Source organism: Argopecten irradians, chromosome 7 (genome assembly GCF_041381155.1).
Source record: "Argopecten irradians isolate NY chromosome 7, Ai_NY, whole genome shotgun sequence".
Classification (NCBI taxonomy): Eukaryota; Metazoa; Mollusca; class Bivalvia; order Pectinida; family Pectinidae; genus Argopecten; species Argopecten irradians.
The window spans coordinates 31,668,442-31,675,613 of record NC_091140.1 but is presented as its reverse complement, the minus strand read 5'-3'; positions in this window follow the sequence as shown (position 1 = coordinate 31,675,613).

The following is a 7,172-nucleotide window of genomic DNA, read 5'->3' as shown; positions in this document are numbered from 1 at the left end:
TATAGTCTACACTTCACATGATAGATCGAGTTATGGCTGGTAAGATATAAGGATACATAGTGAAACATAAGACAAAAAGGACTCATTCAATTTAATAAAAATGCAAATACTTGATCATTTAGGAAATTTGATTTAACACTAGAATAATAACTATTTTGTCGTTGATATGTAATTTTGACGAATCTGTTTTAAATGCTAAAAATACCTCCCTCTCAATTTTGTTGGAGTAATTGATCACAAACATTCAATATAACATTTTGATTCGTGCCATATTTTTCTTTCTTGGCGACATAGGATGCTTAGAATCAACATGACTTTCACTGGTACCGTATGACGTCACCTTTCACGAAATAATCTGATTGGCTCACTCATCACCTTTCACGAAGTAATCTGATTGGCTCACTCATCAGCCCTTTGTGTAAGAAAAAAATTCACAAGCGCCATTATGGCATGCGATTTTCTCTCGCAATATTTTATTGAAATATCTGTATATCAACCCTTTTTGGGTCTGTGTTTTCCATAGTACAGTTTTTACAACTATGTGTTTCATATCGGCCATGTCTGGCCGTGTTCTATCGAACTCTCACATTTAAACCAATACTGAGACGGATTATATGTAATTTTACATAATCCTTATACATGCATATGTTTCTACAAGACTGAATTATATGTTAATGTTTCATCCATATGTGTTAATGATATTCATCTTTTTTATAATGAATATTGTACATTATCAACATAATGTTGTAAAGTTATTATAGATGAGAAATAACAAATATATTCACATATCATAATAAAGGGGCAAATGAGAATGACTGTACTGGATAACTGCTTCACTCAAAATAGAAAATAAAGTGAAGTATATTGAAGAATCTATAGATACAATTGTGATGCAATATTAAAAAGCATAACCTAAAATTAAATTCTAGATATAAGGTACAAGAGGAAGTATACAAAAATGTATTTTTTATTTTAACAATCATATGCTAGCTGATAACAGTCTGCATTAACGAAAACAAAATACAAAAGAATAATAAATGGATTAAGGTCTTCGTATCCTTACTCTACTTGGTAAGTTGAATTATGTAAGAAAATTATGAGAGCGATAGATAGCTAGATTTTCTTATTTCATCTTTTTAGAGATTGCAATATCTATTTTACATTTACATTAAAACAAATATTTATTAAGGTCAGAGTTCATAAACATTATCAAAATTATAAAAGATTGTTAAGAAAATATGCAAACCACATGAAATATATTCATATTTACATTCTTGATAAATTTGAAATGCATCGCAATAATACAAGAAAGTATACAAAAATAATACAATTTAAATGCGTAACGCTTTTTCAAATCACATCACATGTCACGTAATTATATCATTATATTACATATATATCACTGGAAATAAAGTGATTTAAGAAAGTGTAAATGTAAATTACCTGAAAAATGAATCTAATATATTAAATGAAAACAGCAACAACCTAAAAATGAATATTCAAGAACATGAAATAATAATATATTCAAAACTACTTAATGATTTACAACTTATTTGAAAGAAATGCTCAAAACTAACACCCGATATCAGTATGTTGACTAAAGGCGCACAGACATGAATTGGATTCCATCCTTTTTTTGTTAGTCTAGAACATGTCAGCGATGTCAACAAATTCAATTATCTAAATGAGAGTAATTCTTAATTGTATAATCATAAAGAAAACTTGAACAAAAGGACATCATGCAGTATAATCTGTTGTATTCTGACGTTTCATAAACACATATATATATAGATCTTGAGCTCAACTACAACAGCAGGCCCATATTAAAAGACAATAGTCTGACTACATGCAGTATCTCTCGATGAGGTACAAAAAGTATACTTATTATAGTATGTAACAGAAATGAGGAGAAATGCTATTAAGGATTGTCAATAAAATAAAGAAATACGGTACAAACATATTAGACGTTGCACTGACTAGTTACATTGGTGTTAGGTTTCTGCCTCTAGTGTTCTTGACTTGTGGTGAGACACCTGACCACACATAAGGCGTGGTATCAATAGAGTGTGGTTCTAATAGGCCTGATTCGGAAATACTAGTCAAAACATCTACGCGATATGAAAGTCAATATCATTCTGTTCATCTTCCTCGTCGCGCTTTTCCCATTTATCATTACGTACGTAAACAGAACAAATCTATTCCATCTGTACACACTCAAACATCTATCTATCCCTTGCTTCAACCTACGATCTTTTGAAACTTAAAACTATTTATTAAAAATTACAAACATTAAAAAACACATTTTTCTTCCGTGATTTTATTTCAAATTCCCATTAATTTTTTGTAGGTCGCACAGTGTCCGGACCCAGTTATATCTTCCGTAGGATCTTAATGTTCCATTTAATGTTCCAAGTAGCGAGTGAAATGAAAATTAGGAAAATAAATGGGATGCTTAGGTGTCCAATAATGGTAGCACAGAAAGGTACATGTGTGGTATCAGTTAGCGAGTAGGCAATGCTGGTTACATTAACGGGCTATGAATAAAACATGTTAGGATATCTAGCGGCTTCTCCGTACAACTTAAAGTGTTATATTGGTGTATAGTGGAGGACAATTCCCATCCCATCATCCTGGGGTCATCGAGGGTCATTATAGGGGGTCAATAGAAGACATTAAGGACAAGACATATACATATTACTAGTTATATCTGAATGTATTTTTAATATAAGATAAGATATAAGACTACATCATTCTGATATATATTTCTTCAGATTCATAAATATATATCAACAAATGTTTTATTTTTTTTTTCGTTTTGACAGACAATCAAATGCTAAATTATATAAATCGCACTGGTTTTTGTAGGATCTGTGTGAAAGCATCTTGATCATAGATAGATTTTTCATTTTCCACTGAACACTGTCCCGTGAAACACGCTTAACACTTTTGTGAAATATTGCTAGAAAGTATAATATTCTTTACGTCTTTGCTTTGGAACTGTTACATTATAATTCAATGTAATGCATATCATATTCAAGCAATGTTATCAAAAATACAAAACGCTATAACCGGAGAGTGTTTCAAATATATAGGGGAAGGGAGTTAACTCTGAATTTAACAGCAAATTTAATTGGAGAAAACCCGTGTTATCTGAAAGTTTACGTCTTGCAGAATTTTATTACAATGTAAGCGTTTTTAATATCAAATATAATCTTACTACTAATAGAAAATAAAAAAAGTTTACTGTTCAATGTTTATTGATATATCAAATTTGAAAGATGTGTTAAATGTCTCGATTGCAGCCAATAATTCAACAAAAACAATAAGTGTGATAGTCTGGATACCCAATATGGAGTCTGAATTTAAATTCACGATACCATAAAATTTAGAAATGTATATCTTATATTTTAAGATATATTTCTACACTTACTTACAGAACCTGTGTGTTATGTTTCGCACCTTTTCAGTATAATGTGACCGGGTGGAGTGTGTTGCTTGCTGTTTCGGCGACATTCCTCAGCGATATAGCATCATAAAAAGGGTGGAGCATGAGTTCCAGCGATAGCATCATAAAAAGGGCATGAGTTCCACTTAACAAGAAGACACAACACGAATATACTGCAGTCTCCCAAAACACACACTACATACACACTACACACCGCATACAATTGTATGGGAGGCCGTCCTTACATGACCCTGCCTATTGATTAATAGGACGTTATTTATCAAACAAACAAACAAACAAACAAACAGAGTGTGTTATAGATTGTGTCATTAGTGATAATTGTATATATCATATTCTTATTTATGACCTTATATATTTATTGTTTTTATGTTTATATTGATAAGCAATAAGTTTTCAGGAAAGAACTTGAAAAAAGTCTGAATATGTAACAGAGTAGAACTATTTCTTGAAGAAGACTTATCAGTTTATTTTCTAGCTCAATTCTGTCTTTTCTTGCGTTACTCTAGATGTTAAGCATAACTCTAACTTTAGAAACTTTACTGTTACCGCTTTACACATTATATGAAAATTATCCTCTAGCCTGTATGTCCTTATTGATCCAATATAGAAAAGTGTATCATATTTCCTATTATTGTGTATTACAGATGAACACGCTATTATAAATACTGAGCAGAGATCAGAAGTATAGTAGTCAATACCAGACTAGTCTCATCAGGATTCCAGTATGTATGATACTTCATTGTAACTATGTGAATTTTGATTTTGTAACTGGATTTATTTGGCGGAGTCGTCAATAAAGCAGAACAGATATAATTTAAATCCTAAATAAGAAGTTTTGTTTCGTTAATTCTAGACTGCTTTAATGTGGCATAAGCCCACTCAAAGAGTTTTTTTTCCAACTTCATATCATAGTTTCATGTATCAAAATGATAAAGTGTCACTTTGAAATTATATTCCCGGACCAGGCACCTTTCCAATGTATGTATATCCTTTGCAATATAGGACATATCACTAAGTGTTATATTGGTAATTATGCGAGGCGTCAGATAATGTTGACAACTTTTTATATACTGCCTATTTGTTACATCAAATACACTCGCGGGGGATTAAATTTCGCTTTACTCAAGGTCAATGTGATTTCCGCGAATAAATGGTAAAAATAATGAGAGGGATAATTACTGATTATGCACGATTAGGTCTCCCTACGAATTAGTATCAAAGTGAAATCCGCGAAATTAAACTACCATACAGTAAAATTACATATTGCGTTATTGGCATTAATACTTTACTTTTTTAAAATTTCAGTATATAATTATGTAGCTCTAAACATCTGACCTGATCGACCGCTTACGCATGATCTCATTACTGCACTTAAGTACCCGAACTTTTAAATTTCTAACATTGTCCGCTCATGTCATACAAAATACAAAATGACTGCATTGTAAATTAGAATTTTTCATTTAGAGTACCAGTCTGTTATCAGACAATTTAAAATGATATAATGCTAAAATAGACCGATTCTTTTATAAAGATGCAAAGAATGAATGTAATAAAATATATTGTGCTCCGATTCGTGTCTTATAACAACTAATGCATGTATGCCGTTTCGATGTTTCAGTGCGACAATGTCACCTTCAAAAGTTTCGTGATGTTACATGGTGGAACATAAGTGTATTTAATCCGTTAGAGGACTAAACATAGATACAGTGAAGTTGACAGATAGAGTTGGATTATGATACATCGGAGCAAATTTAAATAAATTCCTTTAAAATTTGCCATCATGAAATACAAGTATCGCTGTATCCTATAACAAATTAAAAGCATAACTGTATCAAAACCTTTAACGAATTAAAGAAACAATTGTACAATCGTGACTATCACGATTTTTGGTAAAGTTAAGAAGTTTATCAAAGTCTATGTTATTCATATTTACGAATTTAGTCTTGTATTCTGTACAACATATTTTGCACCACATAATGTAAATTGATTATTTCAGCTTCGGATTACCTCTTTTCTCTATCCCTGTATTTGCCTTCCATCGCTAGGAGTCCTACAAGGAAGAAATGACTCGCTACATGATGCGGCCTGTCTAACATGTATAAACTTTAGGTACGCATACCAAGTTATTTTACATATTTTTGTATCTATGGATTGTTTCGATGTACCCTATTACCAATTATTTTCACGGGCTAAAATTTACAATTAGGACCTTATTAGCGATCTTGGTGATGAATCGCATTTCATCTGTTTTGTCAATTGATTATTTTATTTCTGTTCTAGATTACCTCTTTTCTCTATCCATGTATTTGCCATCGATAGCTAGGAGACTACAAAGAAGAAATGACTCGCTACATGATGCAGCCTGTCCTATAGGTACGTATTCCAAGTTAGTTTACATATTCTTGAATCTATTGTTTCGATGCACCCTATAACCAGTTATTTTCACGGGTTATAATTCACAATTAAGATCTTATAAGCGATCATGTCGATGAATCGCATTTTATCTGTTACGTCAATTGATTATTTCAGTTCTAGATTACCTCCTTTTTCCATCCCTATATATTTGTTATCGTTAGGAGTCCTAGAAGTAAGAAATGAGACGCTGTATGTTGCAGCCTTTCTTAAAGGTACGTATACCGGATTATTTTATATGTTCTTGCAATTATTTTTGCATGTACAATGTAGTTATAGTAACAGTTTTCCCAAATAGGACCTTCAACCAGAAAATTAATTTTAATTTCGCGATTCGGCTTCAAAACGTTTAAAAGATTCAATCAATTCTTGATAATGTTTCACGTATCAAAACTTCGCAACCACGGGCGATGACCTGCAAAAACACGAAAACAACCAGCTATACGGTATGTGTTTGTAGTAATAAAACACGAAAAAGGAATTAATCAACAAACAAACAGAATAAAAAGAGATATCTTTATTTTAAAATTCCCTATACCCCCTGTCTTTTTTATACTCAATATTTCTTATCGTATAAAGACTAAATCTCATTAACAAATTCGAACAGCCATCATGCTTATCTGTAAAACTATTTATCACAAGGGTTTTCACTGTACTAAAATCAAAAATTTAATTTGTCGCAAAGCTTTTTGCTAGGGCCATTACATTATTGAGCCATTGGAAAGTGTGACATTTCATTCCAATATAACTTCAATTCCATATCCATATGATGAAGTAAAAATAGAAAATATAATAAAATATAAGATAAATGCATGCCAGTATTGTTTAAATACCAGCAAATTGTTTTCAACTTTAACAGAATTTGAAAAAAAAAAATCTATTCGGTATTTTGTTCATATTTCATATACCGGTTTAAAAATAATTGGGATGAATATGATTGATAGATTTAAATTGTCATGAAAATTAAAAAAAGAAAATTGAAATACGCATTCATTCTATACTTAAACAATACTTTGCTCACTTTTATAAAATAGTTTAAGCCAGCATACATTCAATATTATATATTTTAGTGTGATGTTTTTACAAAACAAATTGTAGCCCGGTGTTGGGCATCATTCTGTGACGCTTAATTCGAAATTTAGAAGTATTTCAAACTATGCTTATACATTTCATATAACTAATATCAGTATATGAGCCTTGACAATTATTAATTAAGTCTTTGTCTTCATCCCTTAAGCAATTTATAGATGAATAATCATTTTGGGAGACTAAAGCTAAAGACAGGCAGACTACA